The following is a 23549-nucleotide window of genomic DNA, read 5'->3' as shown; positions in this document are numbered from 1 at the left end:
GGAGGGATTTGAATAAGTATATGAATGTTCAGTAAATGGAGTGATTTGAACAGGTATATGAATGTTCAGTGAATGGAGGGATTTGAACAGGTATATGAATGGTCAGTGAATGGAGAGATTTGAAGAGGTATATGAATGTTCAGTGAATGGAGGGAATTGAACAGGTATATGAATGTTCAGTGAATGGAGCGATTTAAATAAGTATATGAATGTTCAGTAAATGGAGGGATTTGAACAGGTATATGAATGTTCAGTGAATGGAGGGTTTTGAACAGGTATATGAATGTTCAGTGAATGGAGGGATTTGAATAAGTATATGAATGTTCAGTGAATGGAGGGATTTGAACAGGTATATGAATGTTCAGTGAATGGAGGGATTTGAACAGGTAAATGAATGTTCAGTGAATGGAGGGATTTGAATAAGTATATGAATGTTCAGTGAATGGAGGGATTTGAACAGGTATATGAATGTTCAGTGAATGGAGGGATTTGAATAAGTATATGATTGTTCAGTGAATGGAGGGATTTGAATAAGTATATGAATGTTCAGTGAATGGAGAGATTTGAACAGGTATATGAATGTTCAGTGAATGGAGGGTTTTGAACAGGTATATGAATGTTCAGTGAATGGAGAGATTTGAAGAGGTATATTAATGTTCAGTGAATGGAGGGATTTGAAGAGGTATATTAATGTTCAGTGAATGGAGGGATTTGAACAGGTATATGAATCTTCAGTGAATGGAGGGATTTGAACAGGTATATGAATGTTCAGTGAATGGAGGGATTTGAACAGGTATATGAATGTTCAGTGAATGGAGGGATTTGAACAGGTATATGAATGGTCAGCGAATGGATGGATTTGAATAAGTATATGAATGTTCAGTGAATGGAGGGATTTGAATAAGTATATGAATGTTCAGTGAATGGAGTGAGTTGAACAGGTATATGAATGTTCAGTGAATGGAGGGATTTGAACAGGTATATGAATGTTCAGTGAATGGAGGGATTTGAGTAAGTATATGAATGTTCAGTGAATGGAGGGATTTGAATAAGTATATGAATGTTCAGTGAATGGAGTGATTTGAACAGGTATATGAATGTTCAGTGAATGGAGGGTTTTGAACAGGTATATGAATGTTCAGTGAATGGAGAGATTTGAACAGGTATATGAATGTTCAGTGAATGGAGGGAATTGAACAGGTATATGAATGTTCAGTGAATGGAGCGATTTAAATAAGTATATGAATGTTCAGTGAATGGAGGGATTTGTATAAGTATATGAATGTTTAGTGAATGGAGGGATTTGAACAGGTAATTGAATGTTCAGTGAATGGAGGGATTTGAACAGGTCTATGAATGTTCAGTGAATGGAGGGATTTGAATAAGTATATGAATGTTCAGTGAATGGAGGGATTTGAACAGGTATATGAGTGTTCAGTGAATGGAGAGATTTGAATAAGTATATGAATGTTCAGTGAATGGAGGGATTTGAACAGGTATATGAATGTTCAGTGAATGGAGGGATTTGAACAGGTATATGAATGTTCAGTGAATGGAGGGATTTGAAGAAGTATATGAATGTTCAGTGAATGGAGGGATTTGAACAGGTATATGAATGTTCAGTGAATGGAGGGATTTGAATAAGTATATGAATGTTCAGTGAATGGAGGGATTTGAATAAGTATATGAATGTTTTGTGAATGGAGTGATTTGAACAGGTATATGAATGTTCAGTGAATGGAGGGTTTTGAACAGGTATATGAATGTTCAGTGAATGGAGAGATTTGAACAGGTATATGAATGTTTTGTGAATGGAGTGATTTGAACAGGTATATGAATGTTCAGTGAATGGAGGGTTTTGAACAGGTATATGAATGTTCAGTGAATGGAGAGATTTGAACAGGTATATGAATGTTCAGTGAATGGAGGGATTTGAATAAATATATGAATGTTCAGTGAATGGAGGGATTTGAACAGGTATATGAATGTTCAGTGAATGGAGGGATTTGAACAGGTATATGAATGTTCAGTGAATGCAGGGATTTGAGTAAGTATATGAATGTTCAGTGAATGGAGGGATTTGAATAAGTATATGAATGTTCAGTGAATGGAGTGATTTGAACAGGTATATGAATGTTCAGTGAATGGAGGGTTTTGAACAGGTATATGAATGTTCAGTGAATGGAGAGATTTGAACAGGTATATGAATGTTCAGTGAATGGAGGGAATTGAACAGGTATATGAATGTTCAGTGAATGGAGCGATTTAAATAAGTATATGAATGTTCAGTGAATGGAGGGATTTGTATAAGTATATGAATGTTTAGTGAATGGAGGGATTTGAACAGGTAATTGAATGTTCAGTGAATGTAGGGATTTGAACAGGTCTATGAATGTTCAGTGAATGGAGGGATTTGAATAAGTATATGAATGTTCAGTGAATGGAGGGATTTGAACAGGTATATGAATGTTCAGTGAATGGAGAGATTTGAATAAGTATATGAATCTTCAGTGAATGGAGAGATTTGAACAGGTATATGAATGTTCAGTGAATGGAGGGCTATGAAGTAGTATATGAATGTTCAGTGAATTGAGGGATTTGAATAAGTATATGAATGTTGAGTGAATGGAGGGATTTGAACAGGTATATGAATGTTCAGTGAATGGAGGGATTTGAACAGGTATATGAATGTTCAGTGAATGGAGGGATTTGAATAAGTATATGAATCTTCAGTGAATGGAGGGATTTGAACAGGTATATGAATGTTCAGTGAATGGAGGGCTATGAAGTAGTATATGAATGTTCAGTGAATTGTGGGATTTGAATAAGTATATGAATGTTGAGTGAATGGAGGCATTTGAATAAGTATATGAATGTTTAGTGAATGGAGGGATTTGAACAGGTAAATGAATGTTCAGTGAATGGAGAGATTTGAATAAATATGTGAATGTTCAGTGAATGGAGGGATTTGAACAGGTATATGAATGTTCAGTGAATGGAGGGATTTGAACAGGTCTATGAATGTTCAGTGAATGGAGGGATTTGAATAAGTATATGAATGTTCAGTGAATGGAGGGATTTGAACAGGTATATGAATGTTCAGCGAATGGAGGGATTTGAATAAGTATATGAATGTTCAGTGAATGGAGGGATTTGAACAGGTATATGAATGTTCAGTGAATGGAGGGATTTGAACAGGTATATGAATGTTCAGTGAATGGAGGGATTTGAATAAGTATATGAATGTTCAGTGAATGGAGGGATTTGAATAAGTATATGAATGTTCAGTGAATGGAGGGATTTGAATAAGTATATGAATGTTCAGTAAATGGAGTGATTTGAACAGGTATATGAATGTTCAGTGAATGGAGGGATTTGAACAGGTATATGAATGGTCAGTGAATGGAGAGATTTGAAGAGGTATATGAATGTTCAGTGAATGGAGGGAATTGAACAGGTATATGAATGTTCAGTGAATGGAGCGATTTAAATAAGTATATGAATGTTCAGTAAATGGAGGGATTTGAACAGGTATATGAATGTTCAGTGAATGGAGGGTTTTGAACAGGTATATGAATGTTCAGTGAATGGAGGGATTTGAATAAGTATATGAATGTTCAGTGAATGGAGGGATTTGAACAGGTATATGAATGTTCAGTGAATGGAGGGATTTGAACAGGTAAATGAATGTTCAGTGAATGGAGGGATTTGAATAAGTATATGAATGTTCAGTGAATGGAGGGATTTGAACAGGTATATGAATGTTCAGTGAATGGAGGGATTTGAATAAGTATATGATTGTTCAGTGAATGGAGGGATTTGAATAAGTATATGAATGTTCAGTGAATGGAGAGATTTGAACAGGTATATGAATGTTCAGTGAATGGAGGGTTTTGAACAGGTATATGAATGTTCAGTGAATGGAGAGATTTGAAGAGGTATATTAATGTTCAGTGAATGGAGGGATTTGAAGAGGTATATTAATGTTCAGTGAATGGAGGGATTTGAACAGGTATATGAATCTTCAGTGAATGGAGGGATTTGAACAGGTATATGAATGTTCAGTGAATGGAGGGATTTGAACAGGTATATGAATGTTCAGTGAATGGAGGGATTTGAACAGGTATATGAATGGTCAGCGAATGGATGGATTTGAATAAGTATATGAATGTTCAGTGAATGGAGGGATTTGAATAAGTATATGAATGTTCAGTGAATGGAGTGAGTTGAACAGGTATATGAATGTTCAGTGAATGGAGGGATTTGAACAGGTATATGAATGTTCAGTGAATGGAGGGATTTGAGTAAGTATATGAATGTTCAGTGAATGGAGGGATTTGAATAAGTATATGAATGTTCAGTGAATGGAGTGATTTGAACAGGTATATGAATGTTCAGTGAATGGAGGGTTTTGAACAGGTATATGAATGTTCAGTGAATGGAGAGATTTGAACAGGTATATGAATGTTCAGTGAATGGAGGGAATTGAACAGGTATATGAATGTTCAGTGAATGGAGCGATTTAAATAAGTATATGAATGTTCAGTGAATGGAGGGATTTGTATAAGTATATGAATGTTTAGTGAATGGAGGGATTTGAACAGGTAATTGAATGTTCAGTGAATGGAGGGATTTGAACAGGTCTATGAATGTTCAGTGAATGGAGGGATTTGAATAAGTATATGAATGTTCAGTGAATGGAGGGATTTGAACAGGTATATGAGTGTTCAGTGAATGGAGAGATTTGAATAAGTATATGAATGTTCAGTGAATGGAGGGATTTGAACAGGTATATGAATGTTCAGTGAATGGAGGGATTTGAACAGGTATATGAATGTTCAGTGAATGGAGGGATTTGAAGAAGTATATGAATGTTCAGTGAATGGAGGGATTTGAACAGGTATATGAATGTTCAGTGAATGGAGGGATTTGAATAAGTATATGAATGTTCAGTGAATGGAGGGATTTGAATAAGTATATGAATGTTTTGTGAATGGAGTGATTTGAACAGGTATATGAATGTTCAGTGAATGGAGGGTTTTGAACAGGTATATGAATGTTCAGTGAATGGAGAGATTTGAACAGGTATATGAATGTTCAGTGAATGGAGGGATTTGAATAAATATATGAATGTTCAGTGAATGGAGGGATTTGAACAGGTATATGAATGTTCAGTGAATGGAGGGATTTGAACAGGTATATGAATGTTCAGTGAATGGAGGGATTTGAATAAGTATATGAATGTTCAGTGAATGGAGGGATTTGAACAGGTATATGAATGATCAGTGAATGGAGGGATTTGAATAAGTATATGAATGTTCAGTGAATGGAGGGATTTGAACAGGTATATGAATATTCAGTGAATGGAGGGATTTGAACAGGTATATGAATGTTCAGTGAATGGAGGGATTTGAATAAGTATATGAATCTTCAGTGAATGGAGAGATTTGAACAGGTATATGAATGTTCAGTGAATGGAGGGATTTGAATAAGTATATGAATGTTCAGTGAATGGAGGGATTTGAACAGGTATATGAATGTTCAGTGAATGGAGGGATTTGAACAGGTAAATGAATGTTCAGTGAATGGAGGGATTTGAATAAGTATATGAATGTTCAGTGAATGGAGGGATTTGAACAGGTATATGAATGTTCAGTGAATGGAGGGATTTGAATAAGTATATGATTGTTCAGTGAATGGAGGGATTTGAATAAGTATATGAATGTTCAGTGAATGGAGAGATTTGAACAGGTATATGAATGTTCAGTGAATGGAGGGTTTTGAACAGGTATATGAATGTTCAGTGAATGGAGAGATTTGAAGAGGTATATTAATGTTCAGTGAATGGAGGGATTTGAAGAGGTATATTAATGTTCAGTGAATGGAGGGATTTGAACAGGTATATGAATCTTCAGTGAATGGAGGGATTTGAACAGGTATATGAATGTTCAGTGAATGGAGGGATTTGAACAGGTATATGAATGTTCAGTGAATGGAGGGATTTGAACAGGTATATGAATGGTCAGCGAATGGATGGATTTGAATAAGTATATGAATGTTCAGTGAATGGAGGGATTTGAATAAGTATATGAATGTTCAGTGAATGGAGTGAGTTGAACAGGTATATGAATGTTCAGTGAATGGAGGGATTTGAACAGGTATATGAATGTTCAGTGAATGGAGGGATTTGAGTAAGTATATGAATGTTCAGTGAATGGAGGGATTTGAATAAGTATATGAATGTTCAGTGAATGGAGTGATTTGAACAGGTATATGAATGTTCAGTGAATGGAGGGTTTTGAACAGGTATATGAATGTTCAGTGAATGGAGAGATTTGAACAGGTATATGAATGTTCAGTGAATGGAGGGAATTGAACAGGTATATGAATGTTCAGTGAATGGAGCGATTTAAATAAGTATATGAATGTTCAGTGAATGGAGGGATTTGTATAAGTATATGAATGTTTAGTGAATGGAGGGATTTGAACAGGTAATTGAATGTTCAGTGAATGGAGGGATTTGAACAGGTCTATGAATGTTCAGTGAATGGAGGGATTTGAATAAGTATATGAATGTTCAGTGAATGGAGGGATTTGAACAGGTATATGAGTGTTCAGTGAATGGAGAGATTTGAATAAGTATATGAATGTTCAGTGAATGGAGGGATTTGAACAGGTATATGAATGTTCAGTGAATGGAGGGATTTGAACAGGTATATGAATGTTCAGTGAATGGAGGGATTTGAAGAAGTATATGAATGTTCAGTGAATGGAGGGATTTGAACATGTATATGAATGTTCAGTGAATGGAGGGATTTGAATAAGTATATGAATGTTCAGTGAATGGAGGGATTTGAATAAGTATATGAATGTTTTGTGAATGGAGTGATTTGAACAGGTATATGAATGTTCAGTGAATGGAGGGTTTTGAACAGGTATATGAATGTTCAGTGAATGGAGAGATTTGAACAGGTATATGAATGTTCAGTGAATGGAGGGATTTGAATAAGTATATGAATGTTCAGTGAATGGAGGGATTTGAACAGGTATATGAATGTTCAGTGAATGGAGGGATTTGAACAGGTATATGAATGTTCAGTGAATGGAGGGATTTGAATAAGTATATGAATGTTCAGTGAATGGAGGGATTTGAACAGGTATATGAATGATCAGTGAATGGAGGGATTTGAATAAGTATATGAATGTTCAGTGAATGGAGGGATTTGAACAGGTATATGAATATTCAGTGAATGGAGGGATTTGAACAGGTATATGAATGTTCAGTGAATGGAGGGATTTGAATAAGTATATGAATCTTCAGTGAATGGAGAGATTTGAACAGGTATATGAATGTTCAGTGAATGGAGGGCTATGAAGTAGTATATGAATGTTCAGTGAATTGAGGGATTTGAATAAGTATATGAATGTTGAGTGAATGGAGGGATTTGAACAGGTATATGAATGTTCAGTGAATGGAGGGAATTGAACAGGTATATGAATGTTCCGTGAATGGAGGGATTTGAATAATTATATGAATGTTCCGTGAATGGAGGGATTTGAATAAGTATATGAATGTTCAGTGAATGGAGTGACTTGAACAGGTATATGACTGTTCAGTGAATGGAGGGAATTGAACAGGTATATGAATGGTCAGCGAATGGAGGGATTTGAATAAGTATATGAATGTTCAGTGAATGGAGGGATTTGAATAAGTATATGAATGTTCAGTGAATGGAGTGAGTTGAACAGGTATATGAATGTTCAGTGAATGGAGGGATTTGAACAGGTATATGAATCTTCAGTGAATGGAGGGATTTGAACAGGTATATGAATGTTCAGTGAATGGAGGGATTTGAACAGGTATATGAATGTTCAGTGAATGGAGGGATTTGAACAGGTCTATGAATGTTCAGTGAATGGAGGGATTTGAATAAGTATATGAATGTTCAGTGAATGGAGGGATTTGAACAGGTATATGAATGTTCAGTGAATGGAGGGATTTGAATAAGTATATGAATGTTCAGTGAATGGAGGGATTTGAACAGGTATATGAATGTTCAGTGAATGCAGGGATTTGAGTAAGTATATGAATGTTCAGTGAATGGAGGGATTTGAATAAGTATATGAATGTTCAGTGAATGGAGTGATTTGAACAGGTATATGAATGTTCAGTGAATGGAGGGTTTTGAACAGGTATATGAATGTTCAGTGAATGGAGAGATTTGAACAGGTATATGAATGTTCAGTGAATGGAGGGAATTGAACAGGTATATGAATGTTCAGTGAATGGAGCGATTTAAATAAGTATATGAATGTTCAGTGAATGGAGGGATTTGTATAAGTATATGAATGTTTAGTGAATGGAGGGATTTGAACAGGTAATTGAATGTTCAGTGAATGTAGGGATTTGAACAGGTCTATGAATGTTCAGTGAATGGAGGGATTTGAATAAGTATATGAATGTTCAGTGAATGGAGGGATTTGAACAGGTATATGAATGTTCAGTGAATGGAGAGATTTGAATAAGTATATGAATCTTCAGTGAATGGAGAGATTTGAACAGGTATATGAATGTTCAGTGAATGGAGGGCTATGAAGTAGTATATGAATGTTCAGTGAATTGAGGGATTTGAATAAGTATATGAATGTTGAGTGAATGGAGGGATTTGAACAGGTATATGAATGTTCAGTGAATGGAGGGAATTGAACAGGTATATGAATGTTCCGTTAATGGAGGGATTTGAATAATTATATGAATGTTCCGTGAATGGAGGGATTTGAATAAGTATATGAATGTTCAGTGAATGGAGGGACTTGAACAGGTATATGACTGTTCAGTGAATGGAGGGAATTGAACAGGTATATGAATGGTCAGCGAATGGAGGGATTTGAATAAGTATATGAATCTTCAGTGAATGGAGGGATTTGAACAGGTATATGAATATTCAGTGAATGGAGGGATTTGAACAGGTATATGAATGTTCAGTGAATGGAGGGATTTGAATAAGTATATGAATCTTCAGTGAATGGAGAGATTTGAACAGGTATATGAATGTTCAGTGAATGGAGGGCTATGAAGTAGTATATGAATGTTCAGTGAATTGAGGGATTTGAATAAGTATATGAATGTTGAGTGAATGGAGGGATTTGAACAGGTATATGAATGTTCAGTGAATGGAGGGAATTGAACAGGTATATGAATGTTCCGTGAATGGAGGGATTTGAATAATTATATGAATGTTCCGTGAATGGAGGGATTTGAATATGTATATGAATGTTCAGTGAATGGAGTGACTTGAACAGGTATATGACTGTTCAGTGAATGGAGGGAATTGAACAGGTATATGAATGGTCAGCGAATGGAGGGATTTGAATAAGTATATGAATGTTCAGTGAATGGAGGGATTTGAATAAGTATATGAATGTTCAGTGAATGGAGTGAGTTGAACAGGTATATGAATGTTCAGTGAATGGAGGGATTTGAACAGGTATATGAATGTTCAGTGAATGGAGGGATTTGAACAGGTATATGAATGTTCAGTGAATGGAGGGATTTGAACAGGTATATGAATGTTCAGTGAATGGAGGGATTTGAACAGGTCTATGAATGTTCAGTGAATGGAGGGATTTGAATAAGTATATGAATGTTCAGTGAATGGAGGGATTTGAACAGGTATATGATTGTTCAGTGAATGGAGGGATTTGAATAAGTATATGAATGTTCAGTGAATGGAGGGATTTGAACAGGTATATGAATGTTCAGTGAATGCAGGGATTTGAGTAAGTATATGAATGTTCAGTGAATGGAGGGATTTGAATAAGTATATGAATGTTCAGTGAATGGAGTGATTTGAACAGGTATATGAATGTTCAGTGAATGGAGAGTTTTGAACAGGCATATGAATGTTCAGTGAATGGAGGGATTTGAACAGGTCTATGAATGTTCAGTGAATGGAGGGATTTGAATAAGTATATGAATGTTCAGTGAATGGAGGGATTTGAACAGGTATATGAATGTTCCGTGAATGGAGGGATTTGAATAAGTATATGAATGTTCAGTGAATGGAGTGACTTGAACAGGTATATGACTGTTCAGTGAATGGAGGGAATTGAACAGGTATATGAATGGTCAGCGAATGGAGGGATTTGAATAAGTATATGAATGTTCAGTGAATGGAGGGATTTGAATAAGTATATGAATGTTCAGTGAATGGATTGAGTTGAACAGGTATATGAATGTTTAGTGAATGGAGGGATTTGAACAGGTATATGAATTTTCAGTGAATGGAGGGATTTGAACAGGTATATGAATGTTCAGTGAATGGAGGGATTTGAACAGGCATATGAATGTTCAGTGAATGGAGGGATTTGAACAGGTCTATGAATGTTCAGTGAATGGAGGGATTTGAATAAGTATATGAATGTTCAGTGAATGGAGGGATTTGAACAGGTATATGAATGTTCAGTGAATGGAGGGATTTGAATAAGTATATGAATGTTCAGTGAATGGAGGGATTTGAACAGGTATATGAATGTTCAGTGAATGCAGGGATTTGAGTAAGTATATGAATGTTCAGTGAATGGAGGGATTTGAATAAGTATATGAATGTTCAGTGAATGGAGTGATTTGAACAGGTATATGAATGTTCAGTGAATGGAGGGTTTTGAACAGGTATATGAATGTTCAGTGAATGGAGAGATTTGAACAGGTATATGAATGTTCAGTGAATGGAGGGAATTGAACAGGTATATGAATGTTCAGTGAATGGAGCGATTTAAATAAGTATATGAATGTTCAGTGAATGGAGGGATTTGTATAAGTATATGAATGTTCAGTGAATGGAGGGATTTGAACAGGTATATGAATGTTCAGTGAATGGAGGGATTTGAATAAGTATATGAATGTTCAGTGAATGGAGGGATTTGAACAGGTATATGAATGTTCAGTGAATGCAGGGATTTGAGTAAGTATATGAATGTTCAGTGAATGGAGGGATTTGAATAAGTATATGAATGTTCAGTGAATGGAGTGATTTGAACAGGTATATGAATGTTCAGTGAATGGAGGGTTTTGAACAGGTATATGAATGTTCAGTGAATGGAGAGATTTGAACAGGTATATGAATGTTCAGTGAATGGAGGGAATTGAACAGGTATATGAATGTTCAGTGAATGGAGCGATTTAAATAAGTATATGAATGTTCAGTGAATGGAGGGATTTGTATAAGTATATGAATGTTTAGTGAATGTAGGGATTTGAACAGGTCTATGAATGTTCAGTGAATGGAGGGATTTGAATAAGTATATGAATGTTCAGTGAATGGAGGGATTTGAACAGGTATATGAATGTTCAGTGAATGGAGAGATTTGAATAAGTATATGAATCTTCAGTGAATGGAGAGATTTGAACAGGTATATGAATGTTCAGTGAATGGAGGGCTATGAAGTAGTATATGAATGTTCAGTGAATTGAGGGATTTGAATAAGTATATGAATGTTGAGTGAATGGAGGGATTTGAACAGGTATATGGATGTTCAGTGAATGGAGGGAATTGAACAGGTATATGAATGTTCCGTGAATGGAGGGATTTGAATAATTATATGAATGTTCCGTGAATGGAGGGATTTGAATAAGTATATGAATGTTCAGTGAATGGAGGGACTTGAACAGGTATATGACTGTTCAGTGAATGGAGGGAATTGAACAGGTATGTGAATGGTCAGCGAATGGAGGGATTTGAATAAGTATATGAATGTTCAGTGAATGGAGGGATTTGAATAAGTATATGAATGTTCAGTGAATGGAGTGAGTTGAACAGGTATATGAATGTTCAGTGAATGGAGGGATTTGAACAGGTATATGAATGTTCAGTGAATGGAGGGATTTGAACAGGTATATGAATGTTCAGTGAATGGAGGGATTTGAACAGGTATATGAATGTTCAGTGAATGGAGGGATTTGAACAGGTCTATGAATGTTCAGTGAATGGAGGGATTTGAATAAGTATATGAATGTTCAGTGAATGGAGGGATTTGAACAGGTATATGAATGTTCAGTGAATGGAGGGATTTGAATAAGTATATGAATGTTCAGTGAATGGAGGGATTTGAACAGGTATATGAATGTTCAGTGAATGGAGGGATTTGAACAGGTATATGAATGTTCAGTGAATGGAGGGATTTGAGTAAGTATATGAATGTTCAGTGAATGGAGTGATTTGAACAGGTATATGAATGTTCAGTGAATGGAGGGTTTTGAACAGGTATATGAATGTTCAGTGAATGGAGAGATTTGAACAGGTATATGAATGTTCAGTGAATGGAGCGAATTGAACAGGTATATGAATGTTCAGTGAATGGAGCGATTTAAATAAGTATATGAATGTTCAGTGAATGGAGGGATTTGTATAAGTATATGAATGTTTAGTGAATGGAGGGATTTGAACAGGTAATTGAATGTTCAGTGAATGTAGGGATTTGAACAGGTCTATGAATGTTCAGTGAATGGAGGGATTTGAATAAGTATATGAATGTTCAGTGAATGGAGGGATTTGAACAGGTATATGAATGTTCAGTGAATGGAGAGATTTGAATAAGTATATGAATGTTCAGTGAATGGAGGGATTTGAACAGGTATATGAATGTTCAGTGAATGGACGGATTTGAAGAAGTATATGAATGTTCAGTGAATGGAGGGATTTGAACAGGTATATGAATGTTCAGTGAATGGAGGGATTTGAATAAGTATATGAATGTTCAGTGAATGGAGGGTTTTGAACAGGTATAAGAATGTTCAGTGAATGGAGAGATTTGAACAGGTATATGAATGTTCAGTGAATGGAGGGATTTGAACAAGTATATGAATGTTCAGTGAATGGACGGATTTGAACAGGTATATGAATGTTCAGTGAATGGAGGGATTTGAACAGGTATATGAATGTTCAGTGAATGGAGGGATTTGAATAAGTATATGAATGTTCAGTGAATGGAGGGATTTGAACAGGTATATGAATGATCAGTGAATGGAGGGATTTGAATAAGTATATGAATGTTCAGTGAATGGTGGGATTTGAACAGGTATATGAATATTCAGTGAATGGAGGGATTTGAACAGGTATATGAATGGTCAGCGAATGGAGGGATTTGAATAAGTATATGAATGTTCAGTGAATGGAGGGATTTGAATAAGTATATGAATGTTCAGTGAATGGAGTGAGTTGAACAGGTATATGAATGTTCAGTGAATGGAGGGATTTGAACAGGTATATGAATGTTCAGTGAATGGAGGGATTTGAGTAAGTATATGAATGTTCAGTGAATGGAGGGATTTGAATAAGTATATGAATGTTCAGTGAATGGAGTGATTTGAACAGGTATATGAATGTTCAGTGAATGGAGGGTTTTGAACAGGTATATGAATGTTCAGTGAATGGAGAGATTTGAACAGGTATATGAATGTTCAGTGAATGGAGGGAATTGAACAGGTATATGAATGTTCAGTGAATGGAGCGATTTAAATAAGTATATGAATGTTCAGAGAATGGAGGGATTTGTATAAGTATATGAATGTTTAGTGAATGGAGGGATTTGAACAGGTAATTGAATGTTCAGTGAATGGAGGGATTTGAACAGGTCTATGAATGTTCAGTGAATGGAGGGATTTGAATAAGTATATGAATGTTCAGTGAATGGAGGGATTTGAACAGGTATATGAATGTTCAGTGAATGGAGAGATTTGAATAAGTATATGAATGTTCAGTGAATGGAGGGATTTGAACAGGTATATGAATGTTCAGTGAATGGAGGGATTTGAACAGGTATATGAATGTTCAGTGAATGGAGGGATTTGAACAGGTATATGAATGTTCAGTGAATGGAGGGATTTGAACAGGTATATGAATGTTCAGTGAATGGAGGGAATTGAACAGGTATATGAATGTTCAGTGAATGGAGCGATTTAAATAAGTATATGAATGTTCAGTGAATGGAGGGATTTGTATAAGTATATGAATGTTTAGTGAATGGAGGGATTTGAACAGGTAATTGAATGTTCAGTGAATGTAGGGATTTGAACAGGTCTATGAATGTTCAGTGAATGGAGGGATTTGAATAAGTATATGAATGTTCAGTGAATGGAGGGATTTGAACAGGTATATGAATGTTCAGTGAATGGAGAGATTTGAATAAGTATATGAATCTTCAGTGAATGGAGAGATTTGAACAGGTATATGAATGTTCAGTGAATGGAGGGCTATGAAGTAGTATATGAATGTTCAGTGAATTGAGGGATTTGAATAAGTATATGAATGTTGAGTGAATGGAGGGATTTGAACAGGTATATGAATGTTCAGTGAATGGAGGGAATTGAACAGGTATATGAATGTTCCGTGAATGGAGGGATTTGAATAATTATATGAATGTTCCGTGAATGGAGGGATTTGAATAAGTATATGAATGTTCAGTGAATGGAGGGACTTGAACAGGTATATGACTGTTCAGTGAATGGAGGGAATTGAACAGGTATATGAATGGTCAGCGAATGGAGGGATTTGAATAAGTATATGAATGTTCAGTGAATGGAGGGATTTGAATAAGTATATGAATGTTCAGTGAATGGAGTGAGTTGAACAGGTATATGAATGTTCAGTGAATGGAGGGATTTGAACAGGTATATGAATGTTCAGTGAATGGAGGGATTTGAACAGGTATATGAATGTTCAGTGAATGGAGGGATTTGAACAGGTATATGAATGTTCAGTGAATGGAGGGATTTGAACAGGTCTATGAATGTTCAGTGAATGGAGGGATTTGAATAAGTATATGAATGTTCAGTGAATGGAGGGATTTGAACAGGTATATGAATGTTCAGTGAATGGAGGGATTTGAATAAGTATATGAATGTTGAGTGAATGGAGGGATTTGAACAGGTATATGAATGTTCAGTGAATGGAGGGATTTGAACAGGTATATGAATGTTCAGTGAATGGAGGGATTTGAACAGGTATATGAATGTTCAGTGAATGGTGGGATTTGAACAGGTATATGAATATTCAGTGAATGGAGGGATTTGAACAGGTATATGAATGGTCAGCGAATGGAGGGATTTGAATAAGTATATGAATGTTCAGTGAATGGAGGGATTTGAATAAGTATATGAATGTTCAGTGAATGGAGTGAGTTGAACAGGTATATGAATGTTCAGTGAATGGAGGGATTTGAACAGGTATATGAATGTTCAGTGAATGGAGGGATTTGAGTAAGTATATGAATGTTCAGTGAATGGAGGGATTTGAATAAGTATATGAATGTTCAGTGAATGGAGTGATTTGAACAGGTATATGAATGTTCAGTGAATGGAGGGTTTTGAACAGGTATATGAATGTTCAGTGAATGGAGAGATTTGAACAGGTATATGAATGTTCAGTGAATGGAGGGAATTGAACAGGTATATGAATGTTCAGTGAATGGAGCGATTTAAATAAGTATATGAATGTTCAGAGAATGGAGGGATTTGTATAAGTATATGAATGTTTAGTGAATGGAGGGATTTGAACAGGTAATTGAATGTTCAGTGAATGGAGGGATTTGAACAGGTCTATGAATGTTCAGTGAATGGAGGGATTTGAATAAGTATATGAATGTTCAGTGAATGGAGGGATTTGAACAGGTATATGAATGTTCAGTGAATGGAGCGATTTAAATAAGTATATGAATGTTCAGTGAATGGAGGGATTTGTATAAGTATATGAATGTTTAGTGAATGGAGGGATTTGAACAGGTAATTGAATGTTCAGTGAATGTAGGGATTTGAACAGGTCTATGAATGTTCAGTGAATGGAGGGATTTGAATAAGTATATGAATGTTCAGTGAATGGAGGGATTTGAACAGGTATATGAATGTTCAGTGAATGGAGAGATTTGAATAAGTATATGAATCTTCAGTGAATGGAGAGATTTGAACAGGTATATGAATGTTCAGTGAATGGAGGGCTATGAAGTAGTATATGAATGTTCAGTGAATTGAGGGATTTGAATAAGTATATGAATGTTGAGTGAATGGAGGGATTTGAACAGGTATATGAATGTTCAGTGAATGGAGGGAATTGAACAGGTATATGAATGTTCCGTGAATGGAGGGATTTGAATAATTATATGAATGTTCCGTGAATGGAGGGATTTGAATAAGTATATGAATGTTCAGTGAATGGAGGGACTTGAACAGGTATATGACTGTTCAGTGAATGGAGGGAATTGAACAGGTATATGAATGGTCAGCGAATGGAGGGATTTGAATAAGTATATGAATGTTCAGTGAATGGAGGGATTTGAATAAGTATATGAATGTTCAGTGAATGGAGTGAGTTGAACAGGTATATGAATGTTCAGTGAATGGAGGGATTTGAACAGGTATATGAATGTTCAGTGAATGGAGGGATTTGAACAGGTATATGAATGTTCAGTGAATGGAGGGATTTGAACAGGTATATGAATGTTCAGTGAATGCAGGGATTTGAGTAAGTATATGAATGTTCAGTGAATGGAGGGATTTGAATAAGTATATGAATGTTCAGTGAATGGAGTGATTTGAACAGGTATATGAATGTTCAGTGAATGGAGGGTTTTGAACAGGTATATGAATGTTCAGTGAATGGAGAGATTTGAACAGGTATATGAATGTTCAGTGAATGGAGGGAATTGAACAGGTATATGAATGTTCAGTGAATGGAGCGATTTAAATAAGTATATGAATGTTCAGTGAATGGAGGGATTTGTATAAGTATATGAATGTTTAGTGAATGGAGGGATTTGAACAGGTAATTGAATGTTCAGTGAATGTAGGGATTTGAACAGGTCTATGAATGTTCAGTGAATGGAGGGATTTGAATAAGTATATGAATGTTCAGTGAATGGAGGGATTTGAACAGGTATATGAATGTTCAGTGAATGGAGAGATTTGAATAAGTATATGAATCTTCAGTGAATGGAGAGATTTGAACAGGTATATGAATGTTCAGTGAATGGAGGGCTATGAAGTAGTATATGAATGTTCAGTGAATTGAGGGATTTGAATAAGTATATGAATGTTCAGTGAATGGAGGGATTTGAACAGGTATATGAATGTTCAGTGAATGCAGGGATTTGAGTAAGTATATGAATGTTCAGTGAATGGAGGGATTTGAATAAGTATATGAATGTTCAGTGAATGGAGTGATTTGAACAGGTATATGAATGTTCAGTGAATGGAGGGTTTTGAACAGGTATATGAATGTTCAGTGAATGGAGAGATTTGAACAGGTATATGAATGTTCAGTGAATGGAGGGAATTGAACAGGTATATGAATGTTCAGTGAATGGAGCGATTTAAATAAGTATATGAATGTTCAGTGAATGGAGGGATTTGTATAAGTATATGAATGTTCAGTGAATGGAGGGATTTGAACAGGTATATGAATGTTCAGTGAATGGAGGGATTTGAATAAGTATATGAATGTTCAGTGAATGGAGGGATTTGAACAGGTATATGAATGTTCAGTGAATGCAGGGATTTGAGTAAGTATATGAATGTTCAGTGAATGGAGGGATTTGAATAAGTATATGAATGTTCAGTGAATGGAGTGATTTGAACAGGTATATGAATGTTCAGTGAATGGAGGGTTTTGAACAGGTATATGAATGTTCAGTGAATGGAGAGATTTGAACAGGTATATGAATGTTCAGTGAATGGAGGGAATTGAACAGGTATATGAATGTTCAGTGAATGGAGCGATTTAAATAAGTATATGAATGTTCAGTGAATGGAGGGATTTGTATAAGTATATGAATGTTTAGTGAATGGAGGGATTTGAACAGGTAATTGAATGTTCAGTGAATGTAGGGATTTGAACAGGTCTATGAATGTTCAGTGAATGGAGGGATTTGAATAAGTATATGAATGTTCAGTGAATGGAGGGATTTGAACAGGTATATGAATGTTCAGTGAATGGAGAGATTTGAATAAGTATATGAATCTTCAGTGAATGGAGAGATTTGAACAGGTATATGAATGTTCAGTGAATGGAGGGCTATGAAGTAGTATATGAATGTTCAGTGAATTGAGGGATTTGAATAAGTATATGAATGTTGAGTGAATGGAGGGATTTGAACAGGTATATGGATGTTCAGTGAATGGAGGGAATTGAACAGGTATATGAATGTTCCGTGAATGGAGGGATTTGAATAATTATATGAATGTTCCGTGAATGGAGGGATTTGAATAAGTATATGAATGTTCAGTGAATGGAGGGACTTGAACAGGTATATGACTGTTCAGTGAATGGAGGGAATTGAACAGGTATATGAATGGTCAGCGAATGGAGGGATTTGAATAAGTATATGAATGTTCAGTGAATGGAGGGATTTGAATAAGTATATGAATGTTCAGTGAATGGAGTGAGTTGAACAGGTATATGAATGTTCAGTGAATGGAGGGATTTGAACAGGTATATGAATGTTCAGTGAATGGAGGGATTTGAACAGGTATATGAATGTTCAGTGAATGGAGGGATTTGAACAGGTATATGAATGTTCAGTGAATGGAGGGATTTGAACAGGTCTATGAATGTTCAGTGAATGGAGGGATTTGAATAAGTATATGAATGTTCAGTGAATGGAGGGATTTGAACAGGTATATGAATGTTCAGTGAATGGAGGGATTTGAATAAGTATATGAATGTTCAGTGAATGGAGGGATTTGAACAGGTATATGAATGTTCAGTGAATGGAGGGATTTGAACAGGTATATGAATGTTCAGTGAATGGAGGGATTTGAGTAAGTATATGAATGTTCAGTGAATGGAGTGATTTGAACAGGTATATGAATGTTCAGTGAATGGAGGGTTTTGAACAGGTATATGAATGTTCAGTGAATGGAGAGATTTGAACAGGTATATGAATGTTCAGTGAATGGAGCGAATTGAACAGGTATATGAATGTTCAGTGAATGGAGCGATTTAAATAAGTATATGAATGTTCAGTGAATGGAGGGATTTGTATAAGTATATGAATGTTTAGTGAATGGAGGGATTTGAACAGGTAATTGAATGTTCAGTGAATGTAGGGATTTGAACAGGTCTATGAATGTTCAGTGAATGGAGGGATTTGAATAAGTATATGAATGTTCAGTGAATGGAGGGATTTGAACAGGTATATGAATGTTCAGTGAATGGAGAGATTTGAATAAGTATATGAATGTTCAGTGAATGGAGGGATTTGAACAGGTATATGAATGTTCAGTGAATGGACGGATTTGAAGAAGTATATGAATGTTCAGTGAATGGAGGGATTTGAACAGGTATATGAATGTTCAGTGAATGGAGGGATTTGAATAAGTATATGAATGTTCAGTGAATGGAGGGTTTTGAACAGGTATAAGAATGTTCAGTGAATGGAGAGATTTGAACAGGTATATGAATGTTCAGTGAATGGAGGGATTTGAACAAGTATATGAATGTTCAGTGAATGGACGGATTTGAACAGGTATATGAATGTTCAGTGAATGGAGGGATTTGAACAGGTATATGAATGTTCAGTGAATGGAGGGATTTGAATAAGTATATGAATGTTCAGTGAATGGAGGGATTTGAACAGGTATATGAATGATCAGTGAATGGAGGGATTTGAATAAGTATATGAATGTTCAGTGAATGGTGGGATTTGAACAGGTATATGAATATTCAGTGAATGGAGGGATTTGAACAGGTATATGAATGGTCAGCGAATGGAGGGATTTGAATAAGTATATGAATGTTCAGTGAATGGAGGGATTTGAATAAGTATATGAATGTTCAGTGAATGGAGTGAGTTGAACAGGTATATGAATGTTCAGTGAATGGAGGGATTTGAACAGGTATATGAATGTTCAGTGAATGGAGGGATTTGAGTAAGTATATGAATGTTCAGTGAATGGAGGGATTTGAATAAGTATATGAATGTTCAGTGAATGGAGTGATTTGAACAGGTATATGAATGTTCAGTGAATGGAGGGTTTTGAACAGGTATATGAATGTTCAGTGAATGGAGAGATTTGAACAGGTATATGAATGTTCAGTGAATGGAGGGAATTGAACAGGTATATGAATGTTCAGTGAATGGAGCGATTTAAATAAGTATATGAATGTTCAGAGAATGGAGGGATTTGTATAAGTATATGAATGTTTAGTGAATGGAGGGATTTGAACAGGTAATTGAATGTTCAGTGAATGGAGGGATTTGAACAGGTCTATGAATGTTCAGTGAATGGAGGGATTTGAATAAGTATATGAATGTTCAGTGAATGGAGGGATTTGAACAGGTATATGAATGTTCAGTGAATGGAGAGATTTGAATAAGTATATGAATGTTCAGTGAATGGAGGGATTTGAACAGGTATATGAATGTTCAGTGAATGGAGGGATTTGAACAGGTATATGAATGTTCAGTGAATGGAGGGATTTGAACAGGTATATGAATGTTCAGTGAATGGAGGGATTTGAACAGGTATATGAATGTTCAGTGAATGGAGGGAATTGAACAGGTATATGAATGTTCAGTGAATGGAGCGATTTAAATAAGTATATGAATGTTCAGTGAATGGAGGGATTTGTATAAGTATATGAATGTTTAGTGAATGGAGGGATTTGAACAGGTAATTGAATGTTCAGTGAATGTAGGGATTTGAACAGGTCTATGAATGTTCAGTGAATGGAGGGATTTGAATAAGTATATGAATGTTCAGTGAATGGAGGGATTTGAACAGGTATATGAATGTTCAGTGAATGGAGAGATTTGAATAAGTATATGAATCTTCAGTGAATGGAGAGATTTGAACAGGTTTATGAATGTTCAGTGAATGGAGGGCTATGAAGTAGTATATGAATGTTCAGTGAATTGAGGGATTTGAATAAGTATATGAATGTTGAGTGAATGGAGGGATTTGAACAGGTATATGAATGTTCAGTGAATGGAGGGAATTGAACAGGTATATGAATGTTCCGTGAATGGAGGGATTTGAATAATTATATGAATGTTCCGTGAATGGAGGGATTTGAATAAGTATATGAATGTTCAGTGAATGGAGGGACTTGAACAGGTATATGACTGTTCAGTGAATGGAGGGAATTGAACAGGTATATGAATGGTCAGCGAATGGAGGGATTTGAATAAGTATATGAATGTTCAGTGAATGGAGGGATTTGAATAAGTATATGAATGTTCAGTGAATGGAGTGAGTTGAACAGGTATATGAATGTTCAGTGAATGGAGGGATTTGAACAGGTATATGAATGTTCAGTGAATGGAGGGATTTGAACAGGTATATGAATGTTCAGTGAATGGAGGGATTTGAACAGGTATATGAATGTTCAGTGAATGGAGGGATTTGAACAGGTCTATGAATGTTCAGTGAATGGAGGGATTTGAATAAGTATATGAATGTTCAGTGAATGGAGGGATTTGAACAGGTATATGAATGTTCAGTGAATGGAGGGATTTGAATAAGTATATGAATGTTGAGTGAATGGAGGGATTTGAACAGGTATATGAATGTTCAGTGAATGGAGGGATTTGAACAGGTATATGAATGTTCAGTGAATGGAGGGATTTGAACAGGTATATGAATGTTCAGTGAATGGTGGGATTTGAACAGGTATATGAATATTCAGTGAATGGAGGGATTTGAACAGGTATATGAATGGTCAGCGAATGGAGGGATTTGAATAAGTATATGAATGTTCAGTGAATGGAGGGATTTGAATAAGTATATGAATGTTCAGTGAATGGAGTGAGTTGAACAGGTATATGAATGTTCAGTGAATGGAGGGATTTGAACAGGTATATGAATGTTCAGTGAATGGAGGGATTTGAGTAAGTATATGAATGTTCAGTGAATGGAGGGATTTGAATAAGTATATGAATGTTCAGTGAATGGAGTGATTTGAACAGGTATATGAATGTTCAGTGAATGGAGGGTTTTGAACAGGTATATGAATGTTCAGTGAATGGAGAGATTTGAACAGGTATATGAATGTTCAGTGAATGGAGGGAATTGAACAGGTATATGAATGTTCAGTGAATGGAGCGATTTAAATAAGTATATGAATGTTCAGAGAATGGAGGGATTTGTATAAGTATATGAATGTTTAGTGAATGGAGGGATTTGAACAGGTAATTGAATGTTCAGTGAATGGAGGGATTTGAACAGGTCTATGAATGTTCAGTGAATGGAGGGATTTGAATAAGTATATGAATGTTCAGTGAATGGAGGGATTTGAACAGGTATATGAATGTTCAGTGAATGGAGAGATTTGAATAAGTATATGAATGTTCAGTGAATGGAGGGATTTGAACAGGTATATGAATGTTCAGTGAATGGAGGGATATGAACAGGTATATGAATGTTCAGTGAATGGAGGGATTTGAACAGGTATATGAATGTTCAGTGAATGGAGGGATTTGAACAGGTATATGAATGTTCAGTGAATGGAGGGAATTGAACAGGTATATGAATGTTCAGTGAATGGAGCGATTTAAATAAGTATATGAATGTTCAGTGAATGGAGGGATTTGTATAAGTATATGAATGTTTAGTGAATGGAGGGATTTGAACAGGTAATTGAATGTTCAGTGAATGTAGGGATTTGAACAGGTCTATGAATGTTCAGTGAATGGAGGGATTTGAATAAGTATATGAATGTTCAGTGAATGGAGGGATTTGAACAGGTATATGAATGTTCAGTGAATGGAGAGATTTGAATAAGTATATGAATCTTCAGTGAATGGAGAGATTTGAACAGGTATATGAATGTTCAGTGAATGGAGGGCTATGAAGTAGTATATGAATGTTCAGTGAATTGAGGGATTTGAATAAGTATATGAATGTTGAGTGAATGGAGGGATTTGAACAGGTATATGAATGTTCAGTGAATGGAGGGAATTGAACAGGTATATGAATGTTCCGTGAATGGAGGGATTTGAATAATTATATGAATGTTCCGTGAATGGAGGGATTTGAATAAGTATATGAATGTTCAGTGAATGGAGGGACTTGAACAGGTATATGACTGTTCAGTGAATGGAGGGAATTGAACAGGTATATGAATGGTCAGCGAATGGAGGGATTTGAATAAGTATATGAATGTTCAGTGAATGGAGGGATTTGAATAAGTATATGAATGTTCAGTGAATGGAGTGAGTTGAACAGGTATATGAATGTTCAGTGAATGGAGGGATTTGAACAGGTATATGAATGTTCAGTGAATGGAGGGATTTGAACAGGTATATGAATGTTCAGTGAATGGAGGGATTTGAACAGGTATATGAATGTTCAGTGAATGCAGGGATTTGAGTAAGTATATGAATGTTCAGTGAATGGAGGGATTTGAATAAGTATATGAATGTTCAGTGAATGGAGTGATTTGAACAGGTATATGAATGTTCAGTGAATGGAGGGTTTTGAACAGGTATATGAATGTTCAGTGAATGGAGAGATTTGAACAGGTATATGAATGTTCAGTGAATGGAGGGAATTGAACAGG

The sequence above is a fragment of the Hemitrygon akajei genome, chromosome 10 (genome assembly GCF_048418815.1).
Source record: "Hemitrygon akajei chromosome 10, sHemAka1.3, whole genome shotgun sequence".
NCBI classification, from domain to species: Eukaryota; Metazoa; Chordata; class Chondrichthyes; order Myliobatiformes; family Dasyatidae; genus Hemitrygon; species Hemitrygon akajei.
The sequence above is the reverse complement of the archived record's forward strand: the minus strand, read 5'-3'. Positions refer to the sequence as shown.